Source organism: Dipteris shenzhenensis, chromosome 1, assembly GCF_047967505.1.
Source record: "Dipteris shenzhenensis isolate YYH24624 ecotype China chromosome 1, Dip_SZ_1.0, whole genome shotgun sequence".
In the NCBI taxonomy this organism is placed as follows: Eukaryota; Viridiplantae; Streptophyta; class Polypodiopsida; order Gleicheniales; family Dipteridaceae; genus Dipteris; species Dipteris shenzhenensis.
In genome coordinates, this window is record NC_141596.1 from 20,889,438 (window position 1) to 20,904,299 (window position 14,862).

At 45.2% G+C, this 14,862-nt stretch overlaps 1 protein-coding gene across 3 annotated transcripts in view; it reads left to right on the forward strand.

Moving 5' to 3' along the window:
* The window catches only part of PHYLLO (2-oxoglutarate decarboxylase/hydro-lyase/magnesium ion-binding protein), a 247,108-nt gene that overhangs the window by 170,298 nt on the left and 61,948 nt on the right, over positions 1–14,862 (forward strand). The window lies entirely within an intron of this gene.

The window sequence follows — 14,862 nt, forward strand, 5'->3', positions numbered from 1 at the left end:
TTGGGATGGTGGTATTGACGAGGGACACACCTTTAAGGTCTTTGGACCTTGCAGAGAGAAAAAAGAAAAAAGAAAAAAAAAAGAGAGAGAGAGAGCCACATCATCCAATCAGGACAGATTATAAATGCAGATTTGGAGTGGCTTACAGGGACTGGTTGATCTCTTCATGCAGCAGAAATATAACCAGGGAGCTCTCTATGCCTTCTAAGCTTTGTTGGAGTATTTTCTTGTTTATTTGCCTCCGTGTTTGAGTCAATTCGGATTGCAGGAGTTTTCCCTACTATAGAAAAAAGTGGTTTTGGTTACAGTGTGATATATGTTTTGTTAGCTGTAAATTTGGATGTTGGACTTTTGAATTGTAATTACAGTTTCAAGCGGTGTTTTATTATTCAAAAAAAAAAAAAACCACCCATTGACCTAAATCGAAGTAGAAGAAGAAGCTTCTAGGATGGATTCCGTGGAGTCGGGAGTCCGGCCGACCCCGCAGGTGTCGCGTCCAGCAGGTCATACACTATCTGGCAGAATTGCAATGTTAGAGGATGCCTTACAACATATTTTAGCACAGCAGTTACAAGCAAATGTAGGGCAATCTGAGCTCAAGAAAATGGTGCATAGTATGTCTGCCAGACCATCTCGTGAGGAGAAAGGTAAATCTCCGATGGAACCGGAGTCTAGTATTCATACAGTCGAGCCTAGGAGGGCTAAGGTGCCTAATATTGCCAATTATAGGCCATAAAAGTATTCTGCTCGGATAATCAAGTACCACCATTGGAATGAAAAGAAAAGTAACACCAATAGCAGCCCGGGCTTGGTCGAAGTCTTCTTTGAACCCAGAGCAAAGGGAAAAAGTGAAGAGAGAAGGCTTGTGTTTTGGATGCTTTCAGTCTCATCAGTGGAAAGATTGTCCACGAAACAAGGATCGTCGGATGGCTGAGATGGTGGTCTCAGAATGCGACGTGGAAATGGAGGGAAGTCCCAGAGCAGAACAGATGCAGATTAAGCTAGTGGAATCTTCTCAAAGATCAGTATCTTTTTTGTTATGTGTGTCTGTTGCTAAGTTAGTAACTAGTGCACGTGATAATATCCTGTCAAAGCCCGCAGCAACGGGGAATACAGCCTTTAATGATACGGGATCTTCTCAAAGGTCAGTATCTTTTTTTGTTATGTGTGTCTGTTGCTAAGTTAGTAACTAGTGCACCTGATAATATCCTGTCAAAGCCCGCAGCAACGGGGTATACAGCCTTTAATGATACGGAGTTAATTAAGATTAAAGGGCAAGTAACTAATCATGATGTCATTGTGTTGTTTGACTCGGCGTCAACGCACAATGTAATTAACTCCAAGCTTGTAAAGAGGCTGAAACTAAAGACTGGCCCATCTGACTATGCATATACAGTCAGAATGGCAGATGGAAGTTCAACTGAAGTATGGGACCAAAGGGTTACCCAGTTGGAGCTTCGAATTCAGGACTACACTGAGGAGCTTGAATTTGAAATGACTAAGCTTGTTCATGTAGACATAGCCCTGGGTAAGGCTTGGCATTCTAGGAAGAATCCAGCCATAGATGGAAAAAGCACATTTATCAATTTAAGATGAATGATGTGCTGTATGTCTTACGAGGTGAAAAGGATATACCTCAAGGACCGTTGGTTTTCGTAATGGAAATTCGAAAAGCTCAAGAAGAGTTTTTGTTTCTTTGTACAGCATCGCTAGAGCCGATTGGTGATTCTTTGGCTAGCACTGATGTTGCTCAAAATGGAGAGATGGCCAAGCTGGCTGATCAAATAGCAGAGGAGTTCTCTGATTGCTTTAGAGATGAGCTACCTTATGGGTTATCTCTAGAGCGGAATGTTCAGCATAAGATTGAACTAATCTCGGTGGTAGAACCTGTAAATAGACCTCCCTATAGCTTGAGTTTTACCGAAGACGCGGAGGTGCGAAGACAACTGAAAGAATAGCTCAAGCTGGGGCAGATTCAAACCAAGTTTCTCACCTTTTGCTTCGCCAGTGATATTGAAGAAGAAGAAAGATGATACTTTTCGCTTCTGTATATATTACAGAGCATTGAATAATATCACTAGTAAGCACAGGTATCCAATGGCTCGGATCGCTGATCTACTAGATGCATTACATGGGGCCGTAATTTTCATGGGGCCGTAATTTTCAGTAAGATAGATCTTAAATGTGGCTAGCATCAGATCCGTATTAGAGCTGAGGATGTGCATAAAATCGCTTTTAGAAGCACGTTTGGACATATGAGTTTTTGGTAATAGCCTTTGGACTTACCAATGCTCCAGCTACATTCGTCATGCTTATGAACGATTTACTACGTCCGTATATCAGAAAGTTTGTAGTACATTTTATTGGCGATATTCTGGTATTCAGTAAGAGTATTATTGAGCATTATGAACACTTAAGAATAGTGTTTAGTACTTTGAGGAAAGCCAGTCTTTATGTAAATAAAAAGAAAACTATACTATGTATGGTAAGACTTGAATATTTAGGATTCATAATTACTTATGAGGGGGTAGAAATGGATCTAAAGAAAGTGGCTGCGATACTGACTTGGCCAATCCCTCAGAGTTTGATTGCTTTGCAATCCGAAATAGTATCGCCATTGACTGATCTGACCTCAGATAAAGTACCTTTTATATGGGGACAGAATCAACAGGAAAGCTTTAACACCATAAAAGAAGATGTGATCGCAAGACCGGTGTTAAAAATAGTTGATCCCCAGAAACCGTTTTTCCTTGAAACCGATGCAAGTGGCATTGCGGTAGGAGCAGTTCTCCTCTGATGTTAAAAATAGTTGATCCCCAGAAACCGTTTTTGCTTGAAACCGATGCAAGTGGCATTGCGGTAGGAGTAGTTCTCCTCCAAGAGGGAAGGCCAGTAGCCTTTAAAAGCAAGAAGCTTTCTCCCTCTCAACGAAATTGATCAACTCATGAATTAGAGTTATATGCTGTTGTCCATGCTCTGAAAACATGGAGACATTATTTGTATGGGTCAGAGTTTTATGTTGATGTTAATCACGATACTCTGAAACATTTTTGTAAACAACTTGACTTGAGAGGCCGCCAAGCTAGGTGGGCAGAACTCATGCAGGAGTTTAACATGACGATTCGGTACCGAAGAGGGAAGGATAATAAAGTTGCTGATGCGTTGTCACACACTATGCATACTATGAGTTTCACGGTATTAGACAGTGCTCTAATGGCCGATATTAGAGAAACTCAAAAGGTGGACGAGTTCGTCCAGAGCCTTTGGCCTAAGGCTCATGTATTTAAACCCGAGGAAAAGGATGACGTGGCATCCAGAAAAGGCCAAACTTATGCAAGATATGCCATAAGGGATGGTATGTTGAAAAGACATGGCAAGGTAGTAGTACCTAATCAGAATGCTCTCAGGCAGAGAGTCATTCAACAATGCCATGATAGCCCATGTGCGGGACATCTTGGAGTCGAGAAGACATATGATCTCGTGAGACGAGATTTCTTTTGGCCAAAGATAAAAAAGCATATTCATGAATATGTGACACGTCATTTTTCGTGTCAGGTAAGTAAGGCAGAGCGGGTGAAGCCACCCGGACTTTTACAGCCCTTGGAGATACCATTGGGTAGGTAGGAGAGCATTTCCATGGACTTTATTGTAGGTCTGCCTACGACACAAGGTGGATATGATTCTATCCTTGTGGTGGTTGATCATCTTACCAAGATGACTCACTTCATTCCAACTAGAGAGTCTGTTAGTGCCTCGCAAGTGGCGGATTTTTTTATTAAACATATATTTCGTTTGCATTGATTATCCAAATCCATAGTGTCAGATAGGGATGTCAAATTTACCGTTTCTTTTTACATTGCGGTGTTTGAGATACTAAGGACTGAGTTGGGAATGAGCAGTGGGGATCATCTAGAAACGGATGGTCCGACGGAACGAATCAACGAAATTTTAGAGGATATGCTTAGAGCATATGTGTCATTGAGGCAACATACATGGGACAAGTGGTTGCCATTGTTAGAATTTGCCTACAATGATAGAAAACATTCCTCTACAGGGTTCGGTCCTTTTGAGCTGAACTATGGTCATAGACCAGCAAATCCAACTATAGTTGGAATAGCTCAGAAAGTATCTAGTGCCGCAAACTTTGTGGTTCAGATGCGGGAGATGCTAGCACTTGCGAGAGCTAACATCCGCCAAGCTATGGATAGAGCTAAGGCGTATGCGGATTAAAGGCGATCCGCCAGAGAATTTAAGGAAGGAGAAAAAGTTTTTCTTAGAGTTTCTTCGCACTCTAAGTCTTTGATTGTAGGAGAGTGTGTTAAATTATCACATCGATATTGTGGGCCATGGTTAATTCTAAAAAGAATAGGCAAGGTAGCCTATAAATTAGAATTGCCACAGGGTTGTAAGGTGCACCCAGTGTTTCATGTTTCTCGTTTGAAGAAATTTTTGCATATAGGTGACTCACTAATCGAGGGTGTTGTTTTGTTTCAGGAGATAGAGGATAATGCAAAACGCAAACCAACAGGAATCCTGGACCGAGGAACAATGCAAGTACGCAATTGGAAGACACCCATAGTGTTGGTTCTAGGGTGTTGTTTTGTTTGAGGAGATAGAGGATAATGAAAAACGCAAACCAACAGGAATCCTGGACCGAGGAACAATGCAAGTACGCAAATTGGAAGATACCCACAGGGTTGGTTGCATGGCATGGTCTACCTCTATCAGAAGCTACCTGGAAATCCGTATACTAGTTACGGAGAGTGTTCCCAGACTTTATCATCGAGGACTCTGATGCCTGAAGAGGGAAGGAATGTTACGCTCAAGTCGAGGTAACATGACCTCGGAAGGGTCAGTCGGCATTTTTCTTTAAAGGATCAATGTTTGTATTATATTTGTTTGGGCTTCATGTAAATGATCAAAAAAGGGAATCAAGGTCAAGGTCCTTGGTGAGGGTGACATGGCAGTAGACTAGGTGGATTCAAGGCTAAGGGACCTAAATGCATGAAATGTGCGAAGGGGCAAATGGTTTTAATGATATCCCAAAAGGAGGGTAAATGATGCATTAAGGAAGGACCCTAAAATAAAGACATGTGGCATACTAGATCCATCTAGGGAATTTTGGGGCTCGTTGGGAATAAGCAAGCAGAAGCTTTCACGTAAGTGTGATTTTTTTAGAGCTTGCTACCACTGAGATTGGCTGGGAGGCGATTCTATGTGTCTGCACCCGTGATTTGACGTGAAATTTTAAGGAGAAAACTTGTTTTTACGAATCACGATCATTGGACTGTAGCACCAGAAACAGTAGCAGGCTGTTAAGGGTATGCAATTAATGATTATCAAGATTCAATAGTAGACTGTAGCATGCAATTATCAATAGTTGCAGGATGCTATGCAGACCAAAAAAAGCGAAGAAGGGGGCCAAGTTTGTCAGTGCATTCAGCCCATATTCTGCCCCAAATCAACCACTCCTTCAGGGCCACATGCCAAGCAAGAGAAGATGAAGCATTATGTAGCAGCAACAATACACATGTAGGTCATATCTTCAGTAGCCCAGAACATGCAACAGTAGTAGCAGAAGGGCATGGAATGGTAGTAATGGCAGAGCATGCAATAGTAGTAGTAGTAGAACATGCAACAGTAGTGGTAGAAGTCCACCCTACAACCTAGGTCCCAGATATGCAGCGATGCATCAATAGGCTGATTGCATGGCAGATCCGTACAGTTGTACAGCAGTTGTATGGCAGGTCGATTCAGCTGTACGACAGATGCACAATCTTGTACGGCAGTGTGGATACTGATGGCATCTACTGTTGCATTGATTTCAGGGAAGCGTGGGTACAGAGGGCTTGTGTCTGCCGGACGACAAACCCAATAATTGAAATTGCAATTTCCAAAGTGCAACGTCCGATTTCCAAAGTAAAGGGCTTTTCAGTTTTTTACTAAGAAGAAGCGTGTCTAAACATGTCTGAAGGTAGGACAGGTAGCTCGAAAGTGTCTTATCATGAGCACTTGAATCTTAACAAACATGCTCCTCATGACAAGCTTTTGAAATAGCGTGAACCTGTGGCCTTTGAGACAAAGCATGGGCTACGTTCTCCCTTCCTGGCGTGTGCTGAATCTGAAAATTAAATGCAGCTATGTTAGAAGCCCATCTCATGTGCTTCTTCCTCACAGGTGTCTGTGTGAAAAAGTAAAGGATACTCTGGTGGTCAGTCTAGATCAGAAAACCAACACCCAAAAGATAGTACTTCTAGGCATAAAGCATGGATCACAACACTAAGCTGCTTTCATAAACATCGTAAATTCAGTTCATCTTCATTTATCTTCTGCTCTCATAGGGCATTGCATGCCCCCCTACAAAAGTTTGGCTACAATGCAACCACCATTGGCATTTGCACTACAAATGGCTTCTACAAGTCAGACATTACATGTTAGAGCTTTCTTCAGTTGCTCAAAAGATGATTTTTCTTTGTATTCCATGTGAAATTTGTTATTTTCTTCGTTAAATCATGCGATGGAGATGCTTTCTGTGCAAAGTGATGTATAAATCTTTTGTAAAATGAGGATAACCCTAGAGATGACCTCACCTCATGCAATGTCTTCAAATCACTACTAGAGCTACTTTCTTTTGTGATTCTCTTTTGGTTCTCGTGGTACCCACTGCGATGAAGTTCGGGATAACAAGGACCCTCAAATAGTGTACAACCATGCACATACCATGTTCCAAGCTCTACGAGGCTCTTCAATTGGAAGCAAAACAAGCTCTGATACCTATTAGAGTCGGGCTATAGCCGAAGCACAACATGTATTAGTGAGGAGGTGCCAAGAGAAGCCCATGAGAGGGCTTTATTAGAAGGGTGCTTTGCAGGACACATGGCACCAAAGTATTGGGCCAAATGGTATGAACTGGGCATGGGGAGGGTTCCTTAGAGAGCTCAACTTGGAAGGTCATTCACAGACATGCTGAAACTTTTCTCAAAAGCATCTCTCTTATTTGCACCATGTCACTGGACCAAGCTGCTTCCAGAGAGGAATTTTTCTATAAATGCTTGGAAAACACCATGCAAATCAGCTTCCGAAAGGAGCTAATAAAGGTAAGTATAAGAAAAACTAGCTGTCCTAAAGAAACCAGCCCGTTATGAAGAATCAAGCTCACTGCCTAGGGAATATCTAGCACAGGGGCTAACAACCAGGGTGGGGGCCTATACGTCCAATGGATGCCTCGCTTGTTGAAAGTGTAGAAAGTGCCTGCAGGCCAAGCCTTACTGAAATGCTCCCGCCTTTCGGCAATCACTCTCGATCCTAGAGTCCCACACTCCCGAATGTCACGGAGCGTATCGATGTCTTGCCAAATGGCCACTAGAGTGGCTGTGACGGAGTGACATGTTGGTGTCCCATCACCAAGCTGCAACGAGCCACCCAAATGTTCCAGGTGGTGATGCTGGCTACCGTCTCTTAAACACTACAATTCAGTGATTGCGGTAGCTGGGAGGGGGGAACTTCATCATATGCCTCTATCATGATGGCTTACTCTCCATGACCCCTCTTCATCAGTCATGTGACCATCTCCCATGTGAAGTTCCTTTCCATCCTCTTCGCACTGGCAATAATCTAGAGAGCACCAAATCCTGTGTGCTGCTTGACAGTACCATAGACAATGCGGGACCATCTCTAAATTTGTTTGCACAGTTTTGGCATCTGCAGTCCACCCCATCCTTTTCAACTAGGATGCAATGGGCAAGCCTCCATGCCCTATTATCTAAAAAAATAAGAAATCTTCCGTAGTCTGAGGCTGGACCACAGTCTAGACCCAAAACTTGAGATGAACTTGTGGGTAACCTGCTTGTTAGAAATATGGTGGAGAGAGAGAGAAAGAAAGAAAGACAGAAAGAAAGAAAGAAAGATATATTAACGTTCGCCGGAGGCCTCACGGGCCTATGGGACAAAGTACGGAATCAAGTAACTCATATAGACCACTGTGGGCCGGGGCAAAGGGCTCACTAAGGCCCTTGCAGAGTACTAAAATGCTATACTAGTACAAAATAGCAAAAAAAGTAGCAAAATAGCATGAGAGTGGCATGAAGATATCAAGTGCTCAGAGCTAGAGTCCCAAGTGTATGAACCGGCTCCATGTATCGAGGCTCCATGATGGCTCTCTGATGAGATGCAAAGAGCTCACGTATTCGCATTTGTCGGAATGTCTCCTATGGTGGTGGACGGCGTGGTCTCCTCGATCTCTGGATCCGGTGAGCTATGTCAAGGTTGATGCCTCGCCTCGGTCGATCTCCCCTAAGGAGAGCTGAAATAGGTCGGACCTTGATCGTGTGTGCTCTAGTCGCCTGTCGCACCGTGTACGGTCTTTGTGTCCCTCGTCTGGTGTGTTGTGTTGGCTCTCTCCACTGATCCATATATCTCTCATGTTGGCTAGCTCCTCCTCCTTTATTCCAGAGTGCCCTGGGGCTGAGTCAAATGCATAGAAATCTGTGACCTGTCTCTGCTCGGTGTACCTCGGTACCCTGTGGTGCGGTGGTCCCATCCTCCTGCTGTCCGATATGTCGTAGTAGTATCTCCTTGTGTCGTCGCATCTCCATCAGGTAGAGCCAAATACAGCCGTGGGCCTGGAAGTGGATCAGTTGAGAGAGAAAGAAAGAAAGAAAGAAATTTTATTAAAGGTCCACGGAAGGCCATGAGAGAGAGAGAGAGAGAGAGAGAGAGAGAGTTGATTAGCGTCCTCGGGGGGCCAAAAATGACCCATGGGACCCGTCTCGATACAATGTAAAAAGAGTGTCCTCAAGGAGAGAGGTCAGGAGTCCATGAGTTCCCGACGACAGGTAAAAAGATGAGTGACAAAAGATCCCAATGCTGCCGGAGAGGCAGTGGAGAGAATTGATGTCAACTTAACGGAGTCCTCGTGTATCTGCTGGTAGTCCTCCCTGATATGTGCATATCGGGGGCACTGTAGAGCTACATGTGCCTCTGTCTCAAGTGTTTGCATGTCACAAAGGGTACAGACTCTAGCATGTCTAGGCTGGTGTATCCAAAATCCCTGCTCAATGGCAAATGTATGAGATCTGGTACGGAACTTGGCGATGTTTCTGCGATATAGAAGGGGGATAGGTGTGCTAATATAAGTCTAAGCATGAGTCTCTATGGACATGTATATAGACCAACATGTGGGATTTATGTTGTCTTGGTAATATTCCAGCTTTACCCTCTTTTCACTTGTCAACCAGTCATTCGGCAAAGTGCTCAGTAAAGATAATTGAAACTCTTGCATGTTGACCTTTTCAGGCGGCATGATCAAATATGCTTCCACTTTCCATCTGCTGAACCATTTTCTTATGTCGGTTGCCCATCCTGTGTAGATGACCTTACTTTTGTAGTTCTTTTGAAGCTTTGTGCTGGCATTCCATGCTTTATGAGGCAGCCTATCAGGTTGCATTTGCTGCACCTCTATTAGGTATTGCATAACTCTGATCAATGCATGAAATTCAATTGGTCTTCTTCGCGTTTCCAACAGAAGTATTGAGTATGGAGTAGTGGGTTTGACACCAAGGTTTCTCCTTAGGAAAGCTTTTTGTATTTTCTCAATATCATTCCATGTAGAGGCTGAAATGCTGCCCCCCCATACTTCCACTCCATATAATATTGTCTGCACTACATATGCATCAAACAATATATTTCGAATTTTCCAGTTCATAGTGTCGGTGTGCCTGCAATCATTCTCAAGCTGGTAGTACTTCCCCCAACCAGTGTCCATCCTTCTATGTATACATTGCCACCATCTGTGATCTGCCGGTCTATCAGGTGCTGACATACTCAATGATCTGTCCATCAAAGGTGATCTCAGGGGGATGTTCTGGCTGATTGGTACAAACTGCCATCATCTTTGTTTTTCCGACATTTACTTGCAGCTTGCTTTCCCTACAAAAAGTCTTAAGCACTTGTAAAAGTTTGTGCATAGATTCCGGATCGTATGCAAAAAGGACGACATCATCTGCGTATAACAACAATAGCACTGTCCAAAGCCCCAATTGCGGTCCTTGCAACCCTTTCTCTACTACAAATTCATTGATGAGTTCCTCCAGTTGGTCAATGCATATTCCAAACAAGGTAGGCGATAGAGGGCAACCTTGCTTCACTCCCATATTGCTCTCAAATACATCAGACATACCTTGTGTTTGTTTGAGTCGGCATAATACCTTTTCATAGATGCGAGAGATGCCTACCCTTAAGAGAGAGAGAGAGAGAGAGAGAGAGAGAGAGAGAGAGAGAGTTTATTAAAGTTTGTGGAAGACCGATGGGTCTATGAGACTGTGAAAAATATCCTGTGACTAGAAGAAATCAGTGATGGGCCGTTGGGTGTCCCCACGCTGTGTGTGCTACGCGTGTCGCCGTGCTCGGAGAGACGTATCTCGGTGGCGAGTCATCTCATGTAAGAAAGCGGCTAGGCATCGCTGATCCGGGAACTGCAACATGTGTGGGAGGGGGCCGAATCCGTCGCGGAAGAGGCAGAGGTACCGGCCTCAAATGGCATAATAGATAGGACATCTGAAAGCAAAGTGCTCCTCCGACTCGATCTCCTGCAAGTCGCAAAGTGGGCAAAGGCGGCCCTCTCGTGGGATACCCTCTGCGGGTTCGCTCTCGATCCGTAATCGGTGTGACGAAACCCTAAACTGACCGAGGGAGATCCGGAGCGCATGTGGTAGATGAAGCTGTGTGTAACCCGGAGGTGTGATGAAGCCCTCCTGTGAGATCTGGAGGCAGTGTCGGCAGTAGAAGTCGAGCTTCACAGGAAGCTCGGGGTGAAGAAACCATGTCCGCCAGGTGTGGAGCTGGAGCAGATCCGCTCGAATGAGCCGGTTGACCTCCTGGTCAGTGGGGGAGAGAGGAGATGGTGGAGCGTCGAGGCTGTACTGAAAAGGAGGCAACCGGTCTAAGTCGAGGCCCAGTTGGGTGAACCAACTGGAAAGACGACTATACCAGCATCGCTGGTCCCCATCAACGGATAAGGCCATAGAGGAGGATAGGGCTAGCCAAGGTAGGCGGAGGTGACCGTCAGAGGAGGAGCTGAAATCCCTGACTCTGTGTAGATAAGCGATAGCCTGGAAAGCCGCATCGAGCTGTAGGGGTGAGGCGCCGAACTCTGCTAGAATGATCTGGTGTGGTACCAATGGTTTGTTGCGGATCATCTGAGCAAACATCAGTATCTGTAGGCGCTCGACTTGAGCCCACTCTGTGTCTGAAAGGCCGGCTCCCCACCACGGGCTACCGTACATGCCTGCTGGGCGGACCAAAGAATCAGAAAGGAGAGACTTGGTCCGCGGGTCCTGGAAGTGGGAGTGGTAGCATTGTCGCTCCAGCCTGGCAAGAGCGGCGTAGCCCCGGCTGATCCTGGCCTGCATGGCCGGGCGCATCATGAAGATCGGGCCTGAGAAGACAACGCCCAAGTATGTGTAAGAGTCAACTATCTCACCAGGGTCGCCGGCGAAGAGGAACTGCTCTCGGTGCATAGCGGGTCTGGAAGTGTTGAAGATCATCACCTTGGTTTTCCCAAGGTTGATCTTCAAGTCATGTGTATCACAGAAGACTTGAAGTCCATCCAGGTGTCGCTGAAGACCAGTAGCAGAAGAGGATAGTAGTACTACATCGTCTGTGTATAGGAGAATCTGGATGACAGCCTCTGCAAGAGAGCAGCCTGCACCTCCGAGTGTCCTGATGGTGGTCTCGAGCTCAGCTCGTCGATGTAGAGGCCAAATAGAGTCGGTGACAAGGGACATGCTTGTTTGACTCCGATAGTGCTCGTGATCTCTGGGGTCCAGCTGGTGCCAATCCTTACCTGGCCCGTCACCTGTTCATAGAGAGCCACTACTGCCCAAATAACCTCTGAGTCGTAGCCGAACTCTTGCAGGCGTCTGACGAGTTGGGCGCAGGGAACGGTGTGGAATGCCTTGCGGAAATCCACGAAGCAACAATATACTCTCTGTCTCCTGTGTCTGGCCTCCTCAATGATCCCTCTAAGTGTAAAAATGTGATCGTAAGTCGAGTGATCCATCCTGAAACCGGCCTGTTCGGACACAGAGAGAGAGAGAGAGAGAGAGAGAAGGTTAGGGTGTGAGGAAATGATGCTCAAATGAAGACATGAAGAAGGCTTTCATTCATTGATCAATTATGACATGACAAGTGAAGTACAAGCCCTATATAGGCTATTCACTCACACACTAGCACCAAGTGCATATGGGATAAGTCCCATAGTGACATGTGGCAGTCACACATGACTCACACACATGAACTAGTACTTGAACTCCTAGTACTACACGCCAACACATCACATCACCACACTCTTTGGCTCTGATATCTCTAACACGCCCCTTTAGAGCAAACAGTGTGAGACCCAAGACACAAAGAGTAGACCGATCCCCCCTCCACCGCAATACTGAACGCATGAAATGCATGCTATGTGCAATGAGAATAAACCAAGGCATGGAGTTTTTGCCATTGATTTCTAGTCTCCAATTTGAGTCTATCAACCCATAAAACTAGTCTCAAGTATAATGCGAACGAAGAGTGAGAGCACCATGCACATATGATAACCTCTTTTTTTTGCATTACAATGCATGACCATAAAGTAAAATTTGAACCCGTTCAGGAGGAGCATTTCATTTTCAGATGCACAGTATACTATGACATTCGAGGGCGCTACTTTTGTCTCTTGAGAGAGAGGTCCAGGTTGCTATCACGCTTTCTATCTTTTGCAGATCAGAGATGTTTGGCCACCCACATCCATAAAACAGTCAAACACCGAGAGCGCCTACTTAGATTGTAGAGACAGGGAGGGGGTATACTGGCAGACTTCTCTCAGAGTATGATCACGGAGTTTTTTCAGCCGGACCGCACATGCTCTTGCCCCGCGGGGTTTCGACACAGATGTGACCCAAAGTGACGACATACCCGACACATGATGGATGCACATAATACTCTTGAAGACATTTCTTCCATGTTCAGGTTTGGAGCGCGACCGACGGGGGTCACCATAGCCCTTGTCAGACGTAGAGCCACATCTAGGAGATTGCGCATGGCCACGTCCTCGGGTAGTCGACAGCAGTCTATCTCTGGCTTCATGTTACCACTCCCTCACTGTCCTTGAGAGGGAGGGGTGGGGGGAGCTGCATTTGTGATACTGGACCAGATTTTGCTTTTTTGTACTCAGATGATACGTAGTGGTAATGATGATGGAGATGGCCATATTGATAGTGATATGATGTTATCATTGATGCTATTCTAAATATGTAGCATTTGGCTTTAGTATGGGTGTTGATGCTCGTTTAGTAGCTCCACCCTTTCGGATTGGTTTGTATCAGGTTTCTCATTGTCTCATAGACCCATCGGTCTTTTGAAGACTCTAATAAACTTTCTTTCTTTCTTTCTTTCAGCAATCCTTTAGTGATTTGGCAGGCACAGTAGACAGTTACAGTCTGCAGGTTGAGATCAGCAGTACAGCAGGTGGTGGGCCAGTACGGGCCTGCCACTTGGCAGTCGAGTGGGCACACAGCTGGAGGTGGCTGGCAGTTACAGACTGGGTCGGTCCAATCTGCAGGTCTGGTTGGCTGAACTCTAGTCTGGGTCAGCCAGATTTGGAGGGCATTTGTCCTATAAATAGGAGCCCCAAGTGGGGGTCTAGCATGCAAGGAGTGCGTCAGTTATGCTGCAGATCTCACCTAGGAAGAAGAGCAGCAGGGAGGTCTGGATCAGAGTTCAGCATCAATACTCCAAGAGCCATTGAATCCTATTAGAAGGCAATGCAGCAGGAGGAGGTAATGCAGCAGAAGGATCCGGAAGAATGCCTACTTCAAGGTGACAAGTGGAGCAGCGTTGTGCTGTTGTGTACTTGAGTGAGGGCATATTTTAGATTTGGTGCTGTCCAGTTTGGAACAGCTATTATTTCTTCTCTCATTGGTACTGTGCGTACACCTTAGCGATACTTCTGTGCACTTAAGAGTGAGAATTGATTTAGGCCTTGTGAGATCCTGCACATATTCTTCCGCTGCTTGCAGGAGTGTTGGCTACAGCAAGCGACCTCCATCTGTTATTCTAACACTAGTTGTGTAGTGGATTCTATCAAACACTCTCTAAGCCATGCTTATTATACACCATTACTTTGGCTGCCATAAGTTGTCTCTCAAAAAGTCAATCTCTCATTGTGTTGAGCCACCATGGGCCAGAGGAGCTGTTATGGGACACTTCAATCAAACGCTCTCTAAGCCATGCTTATAATACACCATTACTCTGGCTGCCATAAGTTGTCTTTCAAAAAGTCAATCTCTCATTGTGTTGAGCCACCATGGACCAGATGAGCTGTTATGGGACACTTCCCTTGCTGGAATCACCAGTGCTGTATATGGAGTCAGTGAGCTAGAGCAGAAATCAAGGTTACAGCCGATATGTGACCTCTTCTATAAGGTCAGTCTGCTCAAGAGAACCTAGAACTCTAGTACCAATTGAAGCCACATGGTACAAGCGCTAAGCTGTCTATGGGATCCTCAAACCCAAGCGGCCTAGCTCAAGTCTCCTTAAAAAGTCATGGGAAGGTTACCAAGGGGTTCTAAGTTTCTTTCTTACAATGAAGGTATGAGTCATGTTCATATATGTGACTATATAGTCCCCTGGATTACACGTGTTGATTGGTGCGTTTGACGTTCGATGAGATGGTGCCGCCTATGCCCACAACAATACAATGAGGGGGCGCTGGACTTATATAGTCCCGTGCACTTTATCTTTCTTAGTCCTCTGTAGGCTCAACAACCTCAGTCCAATGAGGGTTTCATTGATTGGTTTGATATGCTTTAAGGCTGCCATGGT